General features: G+C 41.2%; 1 non-coding gene and 2 pseudogenes across 1 annotated transcript; 2 read left to right on the plus strand and 1 right to left on the minus strand.

Moving 5' to 3' along the window:
- Nucleotides 1–1,161: 1,161 nt before the first annotated feature.
- Nucleotides 1,162–2,719, plus strand: LOC148584485 (uncharacterized; annotated as a pseudogene).
- A 6,042-nt stretch (nt 2,720–8,761) lies between these two features.
- Nucleotides 8,762–14,762, plus strand: LOC148584486 (uncharacterized; annotated as a pseudogene).
- Nucleotides 14,763–23,608: 8,846 nt separating this feature from the next.
- On the minus strand, nt 23,609–23,715 carry LOC132185976 (small nucleolar RNA R71). Its single transcript, XR_009440662.1, has one exon. It is a non-coding gene; the product is annotated as a small nucleolar RNA R71 (small nucleolar RNA).
- Between the last annotated feature and the right edge of the window lie 192 nt (nt 23,716–23,907).

A 23,907-nucleotide genomic window follows, 5' to 3' on the forward strand; every position in this document is an offset into this window, starting at 1 on the left:
CAATTAAATGAAATTCTTCAACTAATTGAATTGAAAGAGAACAATTGTGTTACACATAAACCCATCGCCCGAGCCCACTGGTCAGAAGCCCGTGAGCCCAAGAAAGCCCAGTACATCCAAATGGACTCACCAAATACGCTCAATGCAAAGCAATGGATACGATGTCGTCCCCTACGCTCTCGGATGGCCAAAGTCCAAAAATGGGGTCACGGTGAACCTCCCACACTTAACGTCTGAATACATCTACCGCATTAGGGACAAGACTCGGCCACATAGACAACTCACGCATAGCAGGATCACTGGGACAGTTACGATCCTATTCCTAAAGATGCCTTGCAAGTACGAGCCATCCTCGAATCAACGTATGTAACGGCCTCCTACTAGTCATAAAGAAAGGGAATACAAATATTAACTCTTCCGGCTATTACGCACAAATCTCGGATCCTCCACTCGGCCATCATAACCACCTCCGCATGCTCAACTATAAAATGCCTCACTACGAAGGTATGAGGGACTGCAAATATGCATACTAAACTAATACACATACTGACTTAAGCATCAGAGGAGGAACCGCCGGCCAACACCCGGCGCATCCTCTTAACGTGTGCTTTTGTTTTGCAAATTTACTAGAAGGCTTACAGAAAGGTGAACCACGAAAGGCGTAGCTTGGAGACTTGGATTCGCTTGAATTCATCGTGCCGAAAACTGCTTCAATAGTTTGGCGCCGTCTGTGGGGACGACTATTCATTCTTGCAAAAACAAATATCCGTAGCAATGGTGAATACAAGGTCAAGAAGCCGAGCTCACACCGAAGAACCATCGGCGCATCAGAATGCCGGCGACAAGGAACGCATCGCTTCTCTTGAAGCACAAATGGCGTTTCTGATCCAGCAGGTTGAGGAGCAGCGACTCCGATTTCTGTCTCCATCCCAAGTCAATCAAGTTGAACAGTCAGATGGGCAAAGAAACCACGATCATCACTCTGATGACCAAAACCTCCACTCTGATGGTCACAGCCATAAAGGCGAGAGTCGCCCTCCCCCACGTAGCCATACTCGCAGAGGTGAAAACTCCCACAAAATGGCAGAACCGTTACCAATCACGGCTCCGCAAGGGGAGTTAGACAAAGCATTGGCGAAGCTTAAAACCAAGTTGGAAGCGATGGAGAAGAAAGAAAAGTATAAGACTGCAGTGGTGAGCAAGCTCTTCGCTGGGACGAAGACACCCTTCACCAAATAGGTAATCGATCATCCACTCCCCAACAAGTTCAAAACACAACAAATTTCGAGCTACAGTGGAGTTGGAGATCCAACCGAGCATCTGGAGAACTATTGGATGCATCTGACGCTGCATGCCATTCCCGACAAGATAGCATGCAGAGCTCTCCCGACTACACTCTCGGGAAACGCTAGGGAATGGTTCCAAAGCTTAGCACCTAATTCCATGCCTACCTTCGTGGATCTAGCTCGGATTTTTCTCACCCATTTCCTAGGTTCCAGAGAAAGGAAGAAACCGTCCAGGTACCTATTGACGCTCCACCAATGAGAAGGGGAGAGTTTAAAGGAATTCATGATTCGATTTAACACCGAAAAATTAAAGGTGGAAGGTCCTACGGACGGTATAATCTTCTCCGCCGTCTACAACGGAATCTCACCCGAGGAGCCCATGCCGAGGAAAATCGTGAGAAGGCAGCCAAACACCCTCTAGGAGCTACTGGACAAAGTAGAGGAGTTTATTAATGAAGAGGAGACCTTGAAGGCAATGAGGTTGGCTCGGAAGACTCCTAAGAAGCTAGAAGAAAAGAAGAGGAAAGATCTACAAGGGTTCGACGCCCCAAAGCACTTCAAGAAAAAGTTTAGTAATCACAACTTCACTCCACTCAATGCCAACATTTTCGAGGTCCTGATGGGAGATCAAGAAGGATTCAGAATATTGAAGACCTCCCGGGGCATCGCAGAATCAGAACTCAGACCGTTATTGCAAGTTCCACGAGGTCAACGGGCATTACACAGAAGGCTGCATCGCCTTGCGGCACCTCATTGAAAAGTTTATCCAAAATGGTAAACTTGTGCGATTCTTGGGAGAACAACGGAGAGCAGCTCCACCTCGGGAAAACTACGTCTAAGAAATAAACTACCATCCTCCTAAGAATCAACAGCCACAAGAACGGTATCGAAGCAGAAGCTCCAACCGTAGAAACCAAAACAGGTATCCTCAGAAAGAGAGAGCAAGACGGGAAGAGCATAGAGGAAGGCCAGGGCACCCAACCCATGAGCCCCAACATCAAGCTAACCTCCTAAAAATCTGCACCATAATTGGTAGATTTGCCAGAGGAAGAGAATCAGGGAGAGCAAGGAAGGCCTACGCCAGACAACTGGAAGGCTCTCATGAAGTCTACACTGTTGGGAGGCCCGTGAAAAAGTCCCGAAGAAGCGAGATGGTGATTGGATTCTCAGATGCAGATTACTTGGGTATGTCGCACCCACACAAGGACGCTTTAGTTATCACCCTAATAATGGCAAATCATAATGTCCATCGCATCCTGGTGGACAATGGGAGCTCAGAAGACATCCTGTATTGGTCTGCATTTAAGAAGCTAAATCTGGGACAGGAGAAAATCGTCCCAACCAATTGCCCCTTGATGGGATTCACGGGGGAACAAGTACAGCCGGTTGGATCAATTGAGCTACTGGTTACAGCCGGATCATATCCAAGATAGGCAACTATAATGGTACATTTTCTGTTTGTCAACCGACCTTATGCTTACAATGCCATTATCGGGAGGGCGGCTCTCAATGAACTAAGTGCCATCACATCAACTCCGCACCTCAAGGTGAAATTCTCGACAAATCACGGAATCGAGGAAATTAGGGGTGATCAATGGGCGGCCTGACAATGTTACAACATTTCTATAAAAGAATGCCCGAAAATCCCAGCCTTGGGGAATGCCAGCAAGGAGGAAAGATAGCAATCAAAGGGCGGTGAACCGATCGAAGATATTGAGGAATTCTCGATCGGGGAAGCCGACATAGTTATCAAAATTGAGTCCCAACTAGACCTAACCACAAAGAAAGAACTCAAGTCCTTCCTCTGCAGTAACTGCGATGTATTCACCTGGAGTCATGACGATATGCCTGGGATAGCACCTTCAGTCATGGTGCACAAGCTAAAAGCTGACCATAATTTCAAGCCAATACAACAGAAGCAGAGGGGATACTCGGTTGAAAAAAGTAGAGCTGCTGCCAAAGAAGTCGAGAAATTACGTGAAGCTGGATTCATCAAGGAAATCCAATACACCACTTGGTTGGCGAATGTGATGTTGGTAAAAAAGTCAAACGGAAAATGGAGGATGTGTGCTGATTTTACAGATCTCAACAAAGAGTGCCCCAAAGACAACTATCCCTTGGCTCGAATCGACCAGCTTGTAGACTCAACTTTGGGGCATGAGCTACTAAGCTTTATGGATGCATTCTCGGGATATAACCAGTTTTCAATGCCGGAGTCCGACCAAGAAAAAATAGCTTTCATAACTGACACGGATCTGTATTGCTACCGAGTTATGCCATTCGGACTAAAAAATGCAGGAGCAACATACCAACTATTAGTCAACAAAATGTTTCGAAAGCAGATTGGGCAAAACATGGAGGTGTATGTAGACGATATGCTGGTAAAAAGCATACGGGCAATCAATCATGTAGAAGACCTAGTCGAGGCGTTTGATACACTAAGGCACTATGTGATGAAGCTCAATCCCTCCAAGTGTGCATTAGGAGTGGCTTCTGGCAAGTTTCTTGGGTTCATCGTCTCCCAAAGGGGAATTAAAGCTAACCCCAAAAAAATCAAGGCGATCCTGGACATGCAAGTTCCTCCAACCACAATGCAGCTTCAGAAGCTAACAAGCAGGATAGCGGCACTGAATTGGTTCGTCTCTCACTCAACAGACAAGTGTCTTCCCTTCTTGAAAATCCTGAAGAAAGCTTTCTCCTGGAGTCCAAAATATGACAAAGCTTTCCAGGAATTGAAAGAATACCTAATCAGCCCACCGATACTGAGCCAACTGGTCGGAGGGGAAGCTTTATACCTATATTTAGCGGTATCACCATCAGCTATAAGCTCGGCCATAATTAGAGAAGAGCAAGGAGTACAAAAGCCTGTCTACTTTGTCAGCAATGCCCTGCACTGTGTCGAAGAACGATACCCACGGATCGAGAAATTAGCATTCACTTTGGTCACGTCCGCCCAGAGGTTGAGGCCATACTTTCAGTCGCATACAATCAAGGTATTGACCGAATATCTCTTACAAAAAATCCTACAAAAGCCAGATTTGTCCGGGAGGTTAGTCAATTGGGCCATAGAACTCGGAGAATTCGACATAGAATTCCATCCGAGAACATCCCTGAAAGGGCAAGCATTAGTCGATTTTTTGGCCAAATTTTATGACGTCTCCGAGGAAGAAGGAACCAATCCAGGAGAAACATGGGTAGCATCTGCAGATGGGTCCTCAACTCAGAAATGTAATAGGATCGGAGTTGTGCTCGAGGGACCCAATGGTGAAAAATGTGAAGCAGCTGTACAGCTGAAATTTAGCACCACCAACAACGAAGCTGAATATGAGGCCATGATCCTTGGTATGAACATGGCGAGGGAAATGGGAGTCAAAAACTTGGAGGTTAGAAGCAATTCCCAAGTAGTGGTCAGACACATTTGGGACGAATACGAGGCTCGGTGGAGCAAAATGAAGAAATATTTGGCGAAGGTGAACGAGATCATGGAATCTTTTGACAAGATAACCTTTACAAAGGTTCCCAGAGAAGAAAACTCACATGCAAACGCCCTATCTCGTATGGGCTCCACTGCCGAGGAAGAAATCATAACGGTTGATCGCCCAATCCAGGAGCTAACTGAACCTTCAATTGGCCAAACAAATCAAGTAGCGTGCATTGAGGAGAAAGAGCAGTGTCTAGATTGGGGTCGCGACATCCAATAATTTCTCAAGGAAGGCAAGCTGCCGTCTGATAACAAATTAGCACAGAAGATCTGCATCCAAGTAGCACGATACATGCTAGTTTATGGTGTTTTGTATCGAATGGGTTACACCCTCCCTCTTTTCAAATGTCAATCCAAAGATGAAGCTGCGTACGTGCTCAGAGAAATTCACAAGGGGGTGTGCGGCAGCCACTCTGGAGGGAGAATGTTAGCCCATAAAGCCATCCGAGCAGGGTATTATTGGCTGAGAGTGAACTGAGATTCCCATGAAATGATAAAGCATTGCGACAAATGGCAACGCTTTGACAGAATGCTAGTCAATCTACCCGAAGAATTAAGCCCGATTTCGGCCCTGTGACCCTTCACACAATGGGGAGTCGACTTAGTGGGCCCACTTCCAACTGGAAAATGAGGATGTCTGTTAGTCATGGTTGCTGTTGATTACTTCACCAAATAGGCAGAGGCAGAAGCATTGGCCGCTATAACCACTGGAAATATAAGGAATTTCCTCTAGAAAAAGCAATCGTTTGTCGGTACGGTATCCCGCATGCTTTTGTAACCGACAATGGAAAACAATATGATTGCGAACCTTTTCAAAGTTGGTGTGCCAAACACCATATCAGAAATTATTTCTCGTCCACTGGACATCCTCAGGCCAACGGTCAGGTGGAAGCAACAAATAGGACTTTGATGAAAACTCTAAAGAAGAAACTCGAAGACAAGAAAGGAGCATGGGTAGAGATCCTTCCAGAAGTCTTATGGTCATACAGAACAACCATCCGAACACCAACTGGAGAAACCCCTTTTTCCTTGGCATTTGGCTCCAAGGCAGTCATCCCGTTGAAATCGGCTCGATCAGTTTTTGAGTGAAGCATTATAACCTTGAGATGAATGAAGAAGGAATAAAACTAAGCTTGGATTTGCTCCAGCAAAAAAGGGATGATGCTCAGGCAATGATGGTAGCCTATCAACAAAGAACAACCAGATATTTCAACAAAAAGAAATAAAATAAAAGATAAACAAAACTAAAAAGGATAGGGTTTTGATATCCACCACTAATCAGACTAATTAAGATAACAATATGCCACTGCGCCAATTATATCAGTATAATTAATGTTTGCCAACCTAAGGGCATGGGTGTCTACTCCTTAAGCTATTGATTTCCCTAAGCAACGAATTAGGCATGGGTGTCTATAATAATTCCTTTCTTTCTTAAAGGATTTAGCATGGGTGTCTACTAAGTTGTTTTTTAAGAAAGCATAAATCTGTGAAAATCGACAAACAAACGAGGCCTAGGGCATGAGTGTCTATTCCCGGTTCCCCATGTTGATTAACCCAAGAATCTGGTATGGATATCTTTTGTTACTCTTATTAAACCCAGGACTCGATCATCCAAATTGATTTAACTAACTAGTCCATACCACATGCAAATGTTGGCCAGACAGACACATATGAGGAATACAAGATAACAGGTATTAATCAAGTTAAAAACACCAAAATATAATTGTAGCAAAGGCGCCAATATTGCAATCATAAAAAGACATGATTAGGACTTCAATCTAGCCCTAATAAAAATATAAACTACATAACAAAAATAAAAGGGTGGAAGAGAAGAAAAACCCAAACTCCTTTGGATGTAACCTTCAGTTCCTTTCCAGAGCTTGTGCCTCTTTTCTCCACACCCATTCCTAGAAACTAAGAGGTCTATTTATAGGCTTTTAGAAGTCCTTGTTACACAAGTAAACCTAGAAAATTCGGAGTTTTAAGTCCAAGTCCAATTAGGAAAAAGAAAACCTAAGTCCAAATCGGAATAGGATTCGCCCAGAATTGCGGTCCTGAATTGCGGCGTGATTTTGGCCTTGCGGCGCTCCGAATTAGGGAAATGCTATTTCACAATGAATTGTAGCATTTTGAGTTCACTTTCCAATGCCACTTGAATCACCTCAATCGGATATCTGAACTGAAAGTTCTGATCAAAATACCGAGACATGTTCAGAATCCAATTTTGCATCCAATCCGATTTGTCTTCAATGTGAGAAATTCCGAATTGATCCTTTCCACTATTTGATTAAACTTAACCATGATTGGCTAAGCTTAACCATATCTTCTAGGTCTTCCCAATTTGCCCTTTAAGCTTGGAATTTGTCCAAAAACGCTTATTTTCTTCCAAAAGCCTGTAAAAACATAAAAAACACAAAAATGAAGTAAAATGGCCTAATTAACCAAAATCAGAGGATTAAAACATGTAAGTTAAGGGCTGAAAATATGAATATTTTAACACTTATCAAGAACCAAGGATTTCCCCCACACGCTCAGAGTCATGGTCGTTCAGCTCAACCAGCGTAACCTTCTGCATCTTCGTCACAATCATTGCTGGAAGAAACAATGAAGGCATTCATACAATCGAATACCCAGACCATACAAGAGCCAAAAACTCTACCATGGCAAACACCCAAGCGTTGATGAAGTGAAGAATGCCACCATGGTTAACACCCAAGCAATTGCGAAGATGGAGAGTCAGATTGGACAGATAGCCAATCACTTGGGTGGGAGAGAAAATGGGAAGTTAACCAGTCAGCCCATGCCCAACCCAATAGGTCAATATATGGTTGAGAATTCCTCAAGTCCTGCACACGGGCAAGAACATGTGCAAGCGATTGTCACACAGAGGTCAGGGACACAAGTGGACAATCAGGTGGTTGAGCAAGAAAAAGACCCTGCGGGGCAAGAAAGGGAAAAGCGTGGCAACAAAGAGAAGAGAGATGCCGAGCCATCTACAGCCACGCCCATTATTGAGGACCCTCCTAGGTCATTTCTGCCGAAAGCACCTTACCTTCAAAGGTTGTAAGCACCCAAGAAAGGAGGGAAGTTTGAGGACATTCTAGAAGTGTACAAGCAGGTCCAAATCAATATTCCATTTTTGGACGTCATCCAACAAGTGCCTTCATATGCGAAGTTCTGAAGGATCTGATCACAATTAAGAGAAGAACGAATGTCCCGAAGAAAGCATTTCTAACCGAGCAAGTTAGCTATATCCTTCAGTGCAAGTTGCCCATTAAGTATAAGGACCCTGGGTGTCCTACCATCTCTTGCACGATAGGAGTCAGTTGAATTGAGAAGACTCTTTTAGATCTCGTGGTGAGTGCGAATCTCCTACCCTATTCAGTTTACCTACAATTAGGGTTAGGAGAACAAAAGCCCACGTCCATGACACTTCAATTGGCTGATAGGTCAGTTGAGATACCATAGGGAATCATTAAGGATGTTTTGATCAAGGTGGATAAGTTTTACTTCCCCATGGACTTCAATGTGCTAGACACAAAGCCGGTCATGAATGTTGGAATTCAAATACTGGTGATTCTAGGGCGACCATTCTTAGCTACGGCTAACGCCCTGATTAATTGTAGGACAAGGGTGATGAAGATTTCCTTCGGAAATATGACAGTGGAGCTGAATATCTTTGATATCAGCAAACAAACATTGGAATATGATGAAGTGAGAAATGTATGCTTGATAGAGGAGATTATGGAGGAAACAATGGATGAATCAAGTATTGGGGACCCCCTGAAAATTAGGGTGGCAAAACCACCTTAATTTCTCATGGAAATAGAGCCAACCAATGAACCAAGGATTTCCCCCACATGCTCAGAGTCATGGTCGTTCGGCTCAACCAGCGCAACCTTCTGCATCTTCGTCACAATCATCGCTGGAAGAAACAATGAAGGCATTCATTTAATCGAATAGCCAGACCATATAAGAGCTCAAAAACTCTACCATGGCAAACACCCAAGCGATTGATAAAGTGAAGAATGCCACCATGGTTAACACCCAAGCAATTGCGAAGATGGAAAGTCAGATTGGACAAATATCCAATCACTTGGGTGAAAGAGTAAAGGGGAAGTTACCCAGTCAGCCCGTGCCAAACCCAAAAGGTCAATATATGGCTGGGAATTCCTTAATTCCTGCACACGGGCAAGAACATGTGCATGCGATTGTCACACGGAGGTCAGGGAGACAAGTGGACAATCATGTGGTTGAGCTAGAAAAAGACCCTGTGGGGCAAGAAAGGGAAAAGCGTGGCAACAAAGAGAAGTGAGATGCTGAGCCATCTATAGCCACGCCCATTATTGAGGACCCTCCTAGGTCATTTCTGCCAAAAGAACCTTACCCTGAAAGGTTGCAAGCCCGCAAGAAAGGACGGAAGTTTAAGGACATTCTAGAAGTGTTCAAGCAGGTCCAAATCAATATTCTACTTTTGGAAGCCATCCAACAAGTGCCTTCATATGCGAAGTTCTTGAAGGATCTGATCACAGTTAAGAATGCCCCCGTGGTTAACACCCAAGCAATTGCGAAGATGGAGAGTCAGATTGGATAGATAGCCAATCACTTGGGTGAGAGAGAAAAGGGGAAGTTACACAATCAGCCTGTGTCCAACCCATAAGGTCAATATATGGTTGGCAATTCCTCAAGTCCTGCACACAGGCAAGAACATGTGCAAGCGATTGTTACACTGAGGTCAGGGAGACAAGTGGACAATCAGGTGGTTGAGCAAGAAAAAGACCTTGCAGGCAAGCAAGGGAAAAGCGTGGCAACAAGGAGAAGAGAGATTCCAAGCCATCTACAGCCACGCCCATTATTGAGGACCCTTCTAGGTCATTTGCGCCGAAAGCACCTTACCATGAAAGGTTGCAAGCAACCAAGAAAGGGGGAAGTTTGAGGACATTCTAGAAGTGTTCAAGCAAGTCCAAATCAATATTCCATTTTTGGACACCATCCAACAAGTGCCTCTATATGCGAAGTTCTTGAAGGATCTGATCACAGTTAAGAGAAGAATGAATGTCCCAAAGAAAGCATTTCTGACCGAGCAAGTTAGCTCTATCCGTCAGTGCAAGTTGCCCATTAAGTATATGGACCCTAGGTGTCCTACCATCTCTTGCACGATAGGAGTCAGTCGAATTGAGAAGGCTCCTTTAGAGCTCGGGGCGAGTGTGAATCTCCTACCCTATTCAGTTTACCTACAGTTAGGGTTAGGAGAATTAAAGCCCACGGCCATGACACTTCAATTGGCTGATAGGTGAGTTAAGATACCACAGGGAATCATTGAGGATGTTTTGATCAAGGTGGATAAGTTTTACTTCCCCGTCGACTTCATTGTGCTAGACACAGAGCCGGTCAAAATGTTAGAATTCAAATACCGGTGATTCTACGGCGACCATTCTTAGCTACGGCTAACGCCCTGAATAATTGTAGGATAGGGTTGATGAAGATTTCCTTTGGAAATATGACAGTGGAGCTAAATATCTTTGATATCAGCAAACAACGATTGGAATAGATGAAGTGAGAAATGTATGCTTGATAGAGGAGATTATGGAGGAGACCATGGATGAATCAAGCATTGGGGACCCCCTAGACATTAGGGTGACGAAACCACCCTAATTTCTCATGGAAACAGAGCCAACCAATGAACCAAGGATTACCCGCACATGCTCAGAGTCATGGTAGTTCGGCTCAACCAGTGCAACCTTCTGCATGTTCGTCACAATCATCGCTGGAAGAAACAATGAAGGCATTCATACAATCGAATAGCCAGACCATACAAGAGCTCAAAAACTCTACCATGGCAAACACCCAAGCGATTAATGAAGTGAAGAATGCCACCATGGTTAACTCCCAAGCAATTGCGAAGATGGAGAGTCAGATTGGATAGATAGCCAATCACTTGGGTGAGAGAGAAAAGGGGAAGTTACACAATCAACCCGTGCCCAATCCAAAAGGTCAATATATGGTTGGCAATTCCTCAAGTCCTGCACACAGGCAAGAACATGTGCAAGCAATTGTTACACTGAGGTCAGGGAGACAAGTGGACAATCAGGTGGTTGAGCATGAAAAAGACCCTGCGAGCAAGCAAGGGAAAAGCGTGGCAACAAAGAGAAGAGAGATGCCAAGCCATCTACAGCCACACCCATTATTGAGGACCCTTCTAGGTCATTTGTGCCGAAAGCACCTTACCATGAAAGGTTGCGAGCAGCCAAGAAAGGGGGAAGTTTGAGGACATTCTAGAAGTGTTCAAGCAAGTCCAAATCAATATTCCATTTTTGGACACCATCCAACAAGTACCTTTATATGCGAAGTTCTTGAAGGATCTGATCACAGTTAAGAGAAGAAAGAATGTCCCAAAGAAAGCATTTATGACCGAGCAAGTTAGCTCTATCCTTCAGTGCAAGTTGCCCATTATGTATAAGGACCCTGGGTGTCCTACCATCTCTTGCACGATAGGAGTCAGTCGAATTGAGAAGGCTCTTTTGATCTCGGGGCGAGTGTGAATCTCCTACCCTATTCAGTTTACCTACAATTAGGGTTAAGAGAACTGATGCCCACGTCCATGACACTTCAATTGGCTGATAGGGGAGTTAAGATACCACAGGGAATCATTGAGGATGTTTTGATCAAGGTGGATAAGTTTTACTTCCCCATGGACTTCATTGTGCTAGACACAGAGCCGGTCAAGAATGTTGGAATTCAAATACCGATGATTCTAGGGCGACCATTCTTAGCTACGGCTAACGCCCTGATTAATTGTAGGGCAGCGGTGATGAAGATTTCATTTGGAAATATGATAGTGGAGCTGAATATCTTTGATATTAGCAAACAACCATTGGAATATGATGAAGTGAGAAATGTATGCTTGATAGAGGAGATTATGGAGGAGACAATTGATGAATCAAGCATTAGGGACCCCCTGGAGGCATGCTTTGCTCAGTTTGGAGAGGATTTAGACTTGGATAAGTTGCTTGAGCAAGCAGATGCAATTTTGGAAACTACTCCTTTGGCTAGCAATGAGAAGGAGGAGTTAGCAGTATCTGATCCCCGAAGAAGGAACTTAAGCCTTTACCTGATAACCTTAAGTATAAGTTCATAGGTCCAGCAGATTCTTTGCCTGTGATTATAGCTTCGGACTTGGTTGATGCTCAAGAGGAAAAATTGCTAGAGGTGTTAGGAGAGCACAAGGAAGCTATCGCTTGGACCATTGAGGATATCAAGGGGATCAGTCCTCAGTGGTGATGCACAAGATACATTTAGAGGAGAACGCCAAGCCATCGAGGGAGCCACAGAGAAGGTTAAACCCAGCTATGCAAGAGGTTGTGAAGGCTGAAGTGATTATGTTGTTGGATGTAGGGATCATTTATCCAATCTCGAATAGCAAGTGGGTAAGCCCAATTCATGTTGTGCCAAAGCGGGCTGGATTGAAGGTAGTAAAGAACAAGGATGACGAGTTGGTCCCAACTCGTATTCAGTCAGTATGGAGAGTTTGCATAGACTACCGCAAGCTAAATGCCGCCACAAGGAAGGATCATTTTCCACTTCCATTCATTGATCAGATGGTGGAACGTTTGGCTGGGCACGCATACTATTGCTTCTTTGATGGTTATTTTGGATATAACCAGGTCCCTGTGGACCCCGAAAATCAGGAGAAGATGATGTTTACCTGTCAATTTGGGACTTTCGCCTACCATCGTATGCCCTTTGGGTTATGCAACGCACCCGCTACTTTCTAGCGATGCATGATCAGTATTTTTTCTGACATGGTAGAGCGTTTCTTAGAGATTTTCATGGATGACTTTTTTGTCTTCGGTTCATCCTTTGATGACTGCTTGCACCGCCTGACTTTGATATTAGTACGATGCAAGGAGAAGAACCTAGTGCTCAATTGGGAGAAGTGCCATTTTATGGTAAAGTAAGGTATTGTATTGGGGCACGTCATATCTCAGAGGGGGATTGAGGTTGATAAACCGAAGGTGGATCAGATGTCCAACCATCCACCCCCACGTACAGTGAAAGAGGTTCGCTCTTTTATGGGCCATGTAGGATTCTACAGGCGGTTTATCCAGGACTTTAGCAAGAATGCCGGGCCCTTGTGCAAGTTGTTGGTGAAGGATGCCCCATTTGTATTCGATGAGGATTGCAAGAGAGCATTTGGGGACCTTAAGAGCATTCTGACGTCCACACCCATTATTTATTAACCCAACTAGGGTTTACCTTTGAGATCATGTGTGACGTATCGGGTTATGCCGTTGGAGCTGTTTTAGGGCAGCGTATTGATATACTCCCCCATGTCATTGACTATGTGAGCAGGACTCTGAACGATGCACAACTCAACTACTCCACCACGGAGAAGGAGTTGTTGGCAGTCGTTTTTGCACTAGACAAGTTCAGATCCTATTTGCTAGGATCTAAAGTCATCATCTTTTCGGATCACGCAGCATTGAAGTATCTTTTTTCCAAAAAATATGCTAAATCGCGTCTGATCCGATGGATTTTGCTACTTTAGGAGTTCGACATAGAAATTTGGGACAAGAAGGATTCCGAAAATGTGGTGGCGGATCATTTGTCTAGATTGACTGTGGATTAGACTGAGGACGCCAACCCTATTTCAGAGACTTTCCCAGATGAGCAATTGATGCACATTGCTCACGAGCCCGCACCATGGTTTGCTGACATAGTGAACTATCTTGTCACTGGCCAACTGCCTCAGCAGTGGGGGAGACAAGATAGGTCCAGATTTTTGTCCATAGTGAAACATTTTTTCTGGGATGATCCTTACCTGTTCAAGTATTGTCCCGATCAGATCATTAGGAGGTGTATACCTGAGCATGACCAATCCAATGTCATCTCCTTTTGTCATGATCATGCTTGTGGAGGCCATTTCAGTGCTAAGAAGACCGCTGTCAAGATTTTGCACTGTGAATTCTATTGGCCTACCCTTTTCAAAGACTCCCATGCTTATTGCATATCTTGTGAGCGTTATCAAAAGCTAGGGAGTATCTCTAGGAGGAATATGATGCCCCTCAATCCCATTTTGATTGTTAAGATTTTTGACGTATGGGGCATCGATTTCATGGGACCTTTCCCGAACTCCTTTGGCTATCTATACATCTTGGTTGCTGTGGACTATGTGTCCAAATGGGTGGAGGTGGTTGCATGCAAGACTAATGACCACAGAGTTGTGGTCCAGTTTTTGCGAGACACTATCTTTGCTCGTTGGTATGCCTCGAGCAATTATAAGTGATGGAGGTAAGCATTTTTGCAATCGGATTTTTGAGCAGTTGATGAAGAAGTATTTCATCACACATAAGGTTGCCACCCCATATCACCCACAGACGAGTGGACAGGTTGAAGTTTCCAATCGAGAGATCAAGCATATTTTGGAAAAGACGGTAAACCCCAACAAAAAAGATTGGTCTCTGCAATTGAGTGATGCACTGTGGGCATATAGGACAGCTTTCAAGACCCCGATTGGGATGTCACCCTATCGGCTTGTGTACGGGAAAGCATGCCATCTTCCCGTGGAGTTGGAGCATAGAGCATATTGGGCCATCAAGCAGCTGAACTTCAATCTTTTGAAGGCTGGCTCACAAAAGAAGTTCCAACTCAATGAATTAGAGGAGCTGAGGAATGATGCTTATGATTCTGCGCGGTTGTACAAGGCACAGATGAAGAAGGCTCATGACCAGAGCATTTTGAGACGATCTTTTGAGCCTGGTGAGAAAGTCCTTCTTTACAATTCACGGCTGCATCTTTTCCCAAGCAAGTTGAAATCTCGGTGGATAGGTCCATTTATCATTCGGTCAGTTTTTCCTCATGGGGCCATTGAGATTGAGGATCCTCAGAATCGTAACACCTTCAAGGTGAATGGACAGAGATTAAAACCCTTCTTAGAGTTGAGGAGTAAGGAGATTGAGACGACATTGTTGGAGGATCTGAGTTATTCTGAGTGATTGTCGTCTTTTATGGAGAGTCTGACTGAAGACTTAAAACTTAGCGCTTGTGGGAGGCAACCCTCATTCTTTCCCTTACCATTTTATCTTGTTTGTTTGTTTCTGTTGTGTTTTTCAGGGCAAGTGTCTGCCATTCAAGTTTGGGGGAGCATTCTCCTACGTTACACCCGACTTGCGCCACTCACCTGGTATTGTATCTCTGGACCCATTGGGGACAATGTGTCATTTTAGTTTGGGGGTGGGGTAGACATTTCTCTGTCTTTTTCCTTGATTATTCGTGTTGTTTTGTTAAAAAAAAAAAAAAAAAAAAAAAAATCTGCTATGTTATTGATTAAGCAAGGGTAACACATATTATGTGGTTTGCATGTCATTGGTCTGTTTAGCATTTTGAACACAGCATGTCAATAGGAATTTGAGTCTTTTGATTCATTGTTGGATTAGAGAGATTTCACATGTTCGAGTTTATCACCACGAGCACACTAGCACAGAATCAATGAGGTATAAGATTTGACTTGATTAGGGTGTATTTTGAGATAGGCAAGATGAAGTGTGATGAAACCTTGGCTTGAAAATTAAAAATAAAATAAATAAACAAAATTGTTTTAAAAAAAATCAAATCAGTTTGAGCTTCTCATTGAGTAACCGGACCTCATGCCTCACAAAGCATTTAGTGTTCGCGTAAAAAGATGAGAAACCTAACCTGGTTGGTTGTATGGCTAGTTTGGCTTCATAGCCTAGTTGACTTGTTTAATTAAGCCCTTAGGGATGTTTCTACATCTAGTGCCCTAAAACCATTTGGTTTGGGAGTCTCTGGCCCAACACTCGTTACATGGGTCAATTAGAAAGCTTAAGGAAGTTAAGCATTGCACAGCCTACACAAAAAAAAAAAAAAAAAAAAAAAAAAAAATTAAGCCTTGGTTGTTTCATCTGAGCAAATTCCTATCACTTATAAAGTACACCCAAGTTTGAGAATAAATTGAAGCCTCCGGATTTTATGTTAGTCTCACATTGCACTTATTGGAACATGTGTTTTCTCAAATTTCCATCTTTGAGTTGAATGATTTGTGCTTGTCTTGATGATGTGATTGTGGTGATCACTATGATAAACCTGCTCATAATGTTAAAAACCATGTGTTTGTGTTGAAGTCCTTGTTTATCAAATAACATAGTGCATAAATGTTTGTGGGTATCATTCCTGTTAAACCCTCACGAGACTTCACTCGTCCTCTAGGAATCCCTAGGGGTTTAAAAGGCTTGTTGCATATGCTAAATGCAATCGTCTCTTCCACGACATCGGACATATGTTTCTTGCTTTCATTTTGTTGTTCATTTTGTTTTGCTAAGAGACTAGTAAAATGTAAGTTTGGAGGTATTTGATTAGTGCCAAATATTGCATATTTGGACCCTTTAATTTGCATTTACTAAGCCTTTAGCTTTATTATTTTCTAATGTTTTGGTTAGTTTTGGTGCTTTAGTGATTTGCAGGCTATTAAGAGAAAAATGCCGCTTTAAGGTGATAGTTACAACTCATTCTGGGGCCTAAGACACTTCATGGAGCATTGGTAGCAAATTGGGATCAAGCGATGATTCGCACTCGACGAGTTCCACTAAAAAGGTCATATCTTGAGTTGTATAGCTCAGATTAAGGTGATCTTACTGTCATTGGAAAGCTAACTCAAGTATCTATAAAGTCATATTTCACAAGAGTAGGCTAATTCCAACTAGAAGTGCGCTCGAGCGCACATTTAGTGCGATCGAGCGCACTCGCGCCTTGCGCAGCAACATACATGTTGCACGAGTGCAATCGAGCGTACCTAGAGTGCGATTGAGCGCACTTGGCCGACCTGGCAGTGCTAAAACCCTTAAATTAGCTTATAAATATCATTATTTTCCATTGTAAACGTGCGGAGACGAGCCGGGGGCACCGTACTTTGTTAAAATTCGTGTTTTTTGGGTTTTTGGAGCGTTTGCTTCATTTTTTCCATTGTAAGTTTTATTTTCTCATGATGTCAATTGAATTGTGGATTGTTTTTGTTATCATGAGAGACTAAATCTTTCAACTAAGGTTGAAGATAAAGCTTCGTCGTTGACAAACTCATGTATTCTCGTATTTTGTTTATACAATTTTGACTTTAAATAAGGATGTTGTAGATTTTCATTCAATTGGTTGATTTATATCTTTTAATTGAATGTGATGAACTGTTATGTGTTGGAGTTTGATATTTTATGTGTTTCATCCTTCGGATACATCAAATCATTCGATTGAAATCGGATATTCATTGTGATTCGTTAACCAAACGGATACATAGGATGATTTAATTTCAAATCGGATATTTGTTGTGATTTGCAAAAATGGGTGGATTCATTGAATGATTTAAACTAGATATTTGTAAAACATCGAACAACAGTTTGAGCATAATAGTTTGTCTATTGTAGGAACAAATACGAGAATATAGAGTTAAGATTTGGCAAAGTGAATTCTTAAACCTTAGTGTTCTTTACAATTTTATTTCATCATTTTCTTTAGTTTATGTTTTATTTTTGCACACAAAAATCACGAAATTTGGAACTAGGTTAAAATAGAGTTGGTTTAAATAGAAATTGGTTTACACAACACAAATCCCTGTGGATCGACCTCGCACTTGCACACACGCTATATTGCACATGACTCGTGCACTTGCGAGTACAATTAAATTTGTACATCACATGGGGCCAGCTCTACGGTAGTGAGACCACACTCAATCACCACCAGAGTTGAACCCCGTTTCCGTTATGCATGGGCCAGCTCTACGGTAGTGAGACCACACTCAATCACCACTGGAGTTGAACCTCGTTTCCATTTTAATGCTCAAGCCATGTTCATGCTCATATTAACAAAACATTGAACTCTTATACTATCATAACTCATAACATAAAAATCATAGCATCATGTCATAAACCATGCAAGCCATCCAATACTCATAACAACATAATCATCACAATATCTTGCAAACCCATAAAAGCTCATAAAAACATTAAATCAAACATTCATCCAACACATCTCATGAAACATCATTACATAGACATAGTATCACAAAACACTTTACACCAATCATTCAACCAAAACATCTTTTATACATTAAAAATAGTATCTTTTGCCCAGTAAGTAAAATACTTACCTTGTTCATTCAAATTAAAGTACTTACAAAAGAATTGGAGTTCAAAGCTCCAAAAATCCAGAAAACGCGAATTTTGACAAAGTACGGTGCCCCCGGCGCATCTCTGTACGTTTACAATAGAAAAAAATGATATTTATAAGTTAATTTTAGGGTTTCAGCGCTGTGAGGTTGGCCGAGTGCGCTTGATCGTAAAATATGTGCGCTCGAGTGCACTACCTGTAGAATTAGCAAACTCTTGTGAAATATGACCTTGTAGATCTTTGAGTTAGCTTTCCAATGAAACCAAGATCGCTTCAATCTAAGCTCTACAACTCTAGATATGGCCTTTTTAGTAGGAGTCACCGGGTGCGAATCATCGCTCGATCCAGATTTGCTGCCAATGCTCCCTGAAGTGTCTTAAGCCCTAGAATTAATGTATTTTCCTTTTAAAGGCACAGTTTTCCCTTGGCAACCAACAAAACACAAAAACACAAAAACTAACCAAAACATCTGAAAATAATAAAGCTAAAGGCTTAGTAAATGCAAATTAAGGGGTCCAAATATGTAATATTTGGCACTTATCAGCTGTGTCTCAAGAGTTTGGTTTTGTTCAAGAGAGGACATGATTGTAAGACTTGAGAAAATAATTAAGCTTAATACTAACCTCATAGTAATCTAAATTAATTAATGGGATAAATTGCACATGGGATAATTTAGAATAATAGATATAATAATAATAATGACTTTATCATAATTGAGATATATATGAGATTGATTAATAATAATAATATTTGTGTGATAATAATATACTAACAATATTATTTAATGATTATATACTTATGTAATATAAGTTTTAAGTGATAAAGAGTTTAACTAATAATGATGTGAGTATGACAATCGATTAATAAATAAAATAAGTTAATGGTATTAGAAGAATAAAGTGTAATAATAAGTTATAGTGTGGTAAATGATTAATGGTAAAGATAAGTTGTGGTTAGAATAAATAAAAGTAGTGTGGGAAATTAAAGAGAACAAAAAAGATAGAATTAATATGAGGTGGGGTAATATAGCAATTTATAAAAGATGGGGCTTTAAATAAAAAGGAGATCTAACTAATGCCACATGTCGGGCTACGATTGGCTATGTGGGATATCCCTTATCCCCTTATCCCATTTCTTTCTCCCTTCTTTCATCTCACGTGCACTCTCCCCCTCCCTTCTTTCTTTTCTTTCTCTTTTGTCTTTCCCTTCTTCTCACATACACACACCACACCGACAAGGAGAGAGAGAGAGAGAACGAGCTAGAGAGAGAAAGAGTTGCAGATTGAGAGAGAGAGAGAGAGAGAGAGAGAGAGAGAGGTGATGCTGGCCGTGAGAAAGAAGAAGAAGGAGAATAAGAAAAGAGAAAGTGAGGAAGTTTATATGGGTTTCGGCCATGGGTGCTTGTGAGGTAAAAGCTTTAGTCTTTTCTTGTAATTTTCGTTATACTAATGGGGATGGAAGCTATAAATTGTGAGGATTTGTGGGGCATTGATTTTGGTCTGAAAATTAGGGTTCTTGAATGGGATTTTGTTGAATCTCTAGTTTCTCTTTAAGGTTTTGTCCTACCCATTGCATTCCAAGCTTGAAATCATATTAATTTGGGAAATTTCTAATTAGGTCTGAAAGTTGGGGGGAATTGTAGTATGAAGCTAAATGCCTAAAAGTAATGTCGGGCTTTTATGCGTATTAAATTGTTATGCATTATACAAGTTCTGGGTTATGGAAAGGCCAAATTCATGGATCTAAGAAATCCACATCATAACGAGAAAGCAGTCTTGTTCTGACTGGAAGAATACTTGTCTCCTCTTTGTAACATGTAGCGCCCATTCTGAAGGGAAAATAGTAGCTTCAACTTTGGTCCCTTTACATGTCCCGTCCTGACGAGAAAACAGTAGCTTCAACTTAGCTCTTACATGTCCTGCCATCACAAGGTTCCTGACGAGGAAACAGTTGCTTCAACTCTTCTCCCGTTACGTGTCCTGTCCTGACGAGAAAACAGTAACTCCCCATTACATGTCTCGTTCTGATAGAACTTCTGACAAGAAAATAGTAACTCCTTGTTACATGTCTCGTTCTAACGGCACTCCTGACGGGAAAATAGTAACTCCCCATTACATGTCTCGTTCTAACAGCACTCCTAACAAGAATCCATTAACTCTCTGTTACATGTCATGTTCTGATGGTACTTCTAACGGGGAAATAGTAGCTTCTTCAAACAATCCATGATGACCTAAAAAGCTATTCCCTAAAGTTTTAAACAACAAGAAATATAAGAATGAACATTAAATAAGGCCAAACTAAAACCTAACATCCGGGATACAAGCCACACAACGATTTGACATATATTTCGATCTACGAACGCTTGTGGGAAAGTCGAGAACAGCTGCATTTCGAAGTATCCTTGAATGTGTATGGAAGAGACTCCAAGACTGAAAATTAAAATTCCTCACTCAAGTCGGAAAAAAATCTTGCTGAAGGCGGTGATTCAAGCTATACCAACCTATTGCATGAGTGTTTTCCTCTTTCCAACATGGAAAACCAAGAGTAGACACCCATGCCATAGGTTCCATGTGTTTGTTGATTTCCATAGATTTATGCTTTCTTAAAGAACAACTTAGTAGACACTCATGCTAAATCCTTTAAGAAAGAAAAGAATTAGAGTAGACACCCATGCCTAATTCATTGCTTAGGAAAATTAATAGCTTAAGGAGTAAACACTCATACCCTTAGGTTGGCAAGCATTAAGTATTCTTGATATGATCAGAACATTGGCATATTGGTATATTATTGAGCATGATTAGTAGTGGATATCAAAGCCCTAACTTTTCATTTATCTTTATTTATTTTCATAATATTTATTTCGTGATAATTTTGGTATTTTAATTTATAAAATAAATTATAAGCAAAATCAACAATCCTCGTAGAAATGATCTCGTACTTCCACCCTATACTATTGTTTTGATCTTGTGCACTTGCTAGTTAAAACGTAACAAATATTATCTATTAATTTAGGTAGTATTTGTCACAACAGCTCTCTTGGCAAAACAATGTTGGAGGATGTGGAAGATGCCGGATAGCCTAATTGCAAGAACTATAAAAGCCAAGTATTTCCCTGACTGTTCTATCTTAGAAGCCCCACAAGGGCAGAAACTGTCTTTTGCTTGGAGAAATATCCATAGTTCGTGCGAACTGCTTCAAGAGGACCTAATATGGAGGGTGGGAAATGGGCTTTGAAAGAACAACGAGGATCGTGTTCTACCCCCAAATCAAATGCATAAACAATTTATATGAAGAAAATAAATTGCAATGCCCAAAATCACTAAATAATCAAGGTATGGAACTCAACTGTTAAGTGCCAAAATATTCATATTTTAACCCTTAAACTTATGTGTGTTAATTCCTTAATATTGTTAATTTGGGTTATTTTAGTTCCTTTTTGTGTTTTCCATGCTTTTGTAGGCTTTTGGAAGAAAATGAAGTAAATCTAGAAGATTTGGGCTCAAAAGAGAGAAAATGGGAAAAATTGGAGATCCTGCCATTGCGATCAATCGCAGGTTCCCTGCGATCGAGCACACTACCAGAGAAGACAAAGTATGAAGCTGCCACGAGCGATCGAGCACACAACAAAAGAGGCTTGATCGCAGACGAGCGATCGAGCACACATGGGTTGCGATTGATCGCACCCGTGCACAGGAGACACATCAAAACTGTGGCCAGAATGCTACTATTTCCATATTAGGGTTTTCCAACTCCAAATTGTAAGAGGATTAAAACCCTACGAAATTCCTAGGTCTACTAGTTTGTCAAGGACTTGTAAAGCCTATAAATAGACCTCTAAACCTTAAGAATCATCATCCTTGGAAGAGGCACAACTTTGGGGAGAAGAATTGGAGGCTACCTTTCAGTTCTTTCTTTTCCTTTTCTTTTTAGTTTTATTGTCATTATGTGTAACTAACTCTTTAGGAGGGCTAAAGTGGAGCCCTAATTATGTTTATTTAATATTTCAATATTAGCGCCTTTGTGATAATCATATTGTGTTGCTTAACTTGATTAATTCATGTTTTCTTGAATTCCTCATATGTATGTGATTGGCCATTATATGCATATGGTATGGACTAGTTAATTAAATCAATTTGGATAACCGAGTCCTGGGTTTAATAAGAGTAACAAAAGAAATCCACATCGGGTTCTTGGGTTAATCAACATGGGGAACCGGGAGTAGACACCCATGCCCTGGACCTCATGTGTTTGTCGATTACCATAGATTTATGCTTTCTTAAAGAACAACTTAGTAGACACCCATGCTAAATCCTTTAAGAAAGAAAAGAATTAGAGTAGACACCCATGCCTAATTCATTGCTTAGGGAAATCAATAGCTGAGTAGACACCCATACCCTTAGGTTGGCAAACATTAAGTATTTATAATATGATTGGATCATTGGCATATTGTTATATTATCTAAGCATGATTAGTGGTGGATATCAAAGCCCTACCTTTACTTTTTCATTTATCTTTTTATTTCCTTTTTTTCACAATATCAATTCAGTGACAAGTTGATATTTTTAATTAATTCTAAATAAAATCAACAACCTCCTTGGGATTGACCTCGTACTTGCTGCACTATACTATTGTTTGTTCATGTGCACTAGCGAGTTAAAACATGCTAAATATTATCTATTAATTTAGGTAGCATTCAGCACAACAAGTTTTTGGCACCGTTGCCGGGGATAGTTTGATTTTGTTTCGAATGTTTTTCCTTTAATTTATTTTTGTTTTAAATTTTTCTGTTTTTCTAGTTTTTTCTGCAGTTCCTATTTTGCCTCTGGAGGTGCGCTCGAGCGCCCAACCAGGGCGATTGAGCGCACCAGTGCGATCAAGCACACATCACGGTGCGATCGATCACATATCCAAAGAGCAGCACAGTTACTGCACGAATTGTAGATCTAATGTTTTTTGCTTTTATTTCATGGAGGGTCAGTTGAGTCTACATCTTCATAAGTTTTATTTTTAATTTTGTTTTATTTTCCCTTTTTATATTAACTTCTTTTTGTTATTTTTATTTGGGTGAATGAAAAGAGCACAGCACGCCGCGTGCAAATTTTTTTTTGCATTAAAATATTAAAAAAAAAATTTCCTTCACGGCGTGCTGAGCACGCCATGTAACCTGTATCACGGCTCTTTTTATTTTTGTTATTTTAACTTCTTTTTATTTTTGTTTGAATTACAGATCTGATTTATTTCTTTTATTTTTCTTTTGTTATTTAATTTTCTTTTTGTTTTAATCATGTTGGTAAGCAATACACCTTCGGTGCGAAGACCTATGAAAAATTCATTCAGTCCCCAGATCCTCAACCAGCCATCATGCATTAATTTCCAGCCCATTGTGCAGAGCAGTTACAATTTATCTCCATTGCTCAATATGAGCCCACACTATAAAGGCATACCTACAGAGAACCCATATTGGCAAATTCAAGAATTCTGTTATCTCTGTAGGACTCAGAATGTTCAGGGTTTAACTCCAAAAGAAATCAGGTCAATCCTCTTCCCTTTTTCTTTAAAAGATAATGCTAAGAGATGGTACAATTCTTTGGCCGCAGGTTTTATTCATACTTGGGATTGGATGGCCACAAAGTTCTTAAAGAAATTTTTCCCAGCCAAAAAGACAAGGCAATTGAGAAGGGAAATTATGACTTTCCAGCAAAGAGATGGAGACCTTTTCTTCGAGGCATGGGAACACTTTAATGAGCTACTTCTCAGATGCCCTCATCACAATATATCTCAAGACGATCAGGTATTGGCATTCTATGAGGGTTTAAATGATCCTAACAAGAGTCTTGTAGATTTAGCTTGTGGTAGCATGTTGATGGAGAAGAGCAGCGAGGAAGCCATGGAGCTCTTCGAGACATTGAGTGAGCACTCCTAATTCCCATCTAAAGGGAGACAAGGATTCAAAGGAAAAGACATAAA

Source organism: Corylus avellana, chromosome 7, assembly GCF_965113065.1.
Source record: "Corylus avellana chromosome 7, dhCorAvel1.hap1.2, whole genome shotgun sequence".
In the NCBI taxonomy this organism is placed as follows: domain Eukaryota; kingdom Viridiplantae; phylum Streptophyta; class Magnoliopsida; order Fagales; family Betulaceae; genus Corylus; species Corylus avellana.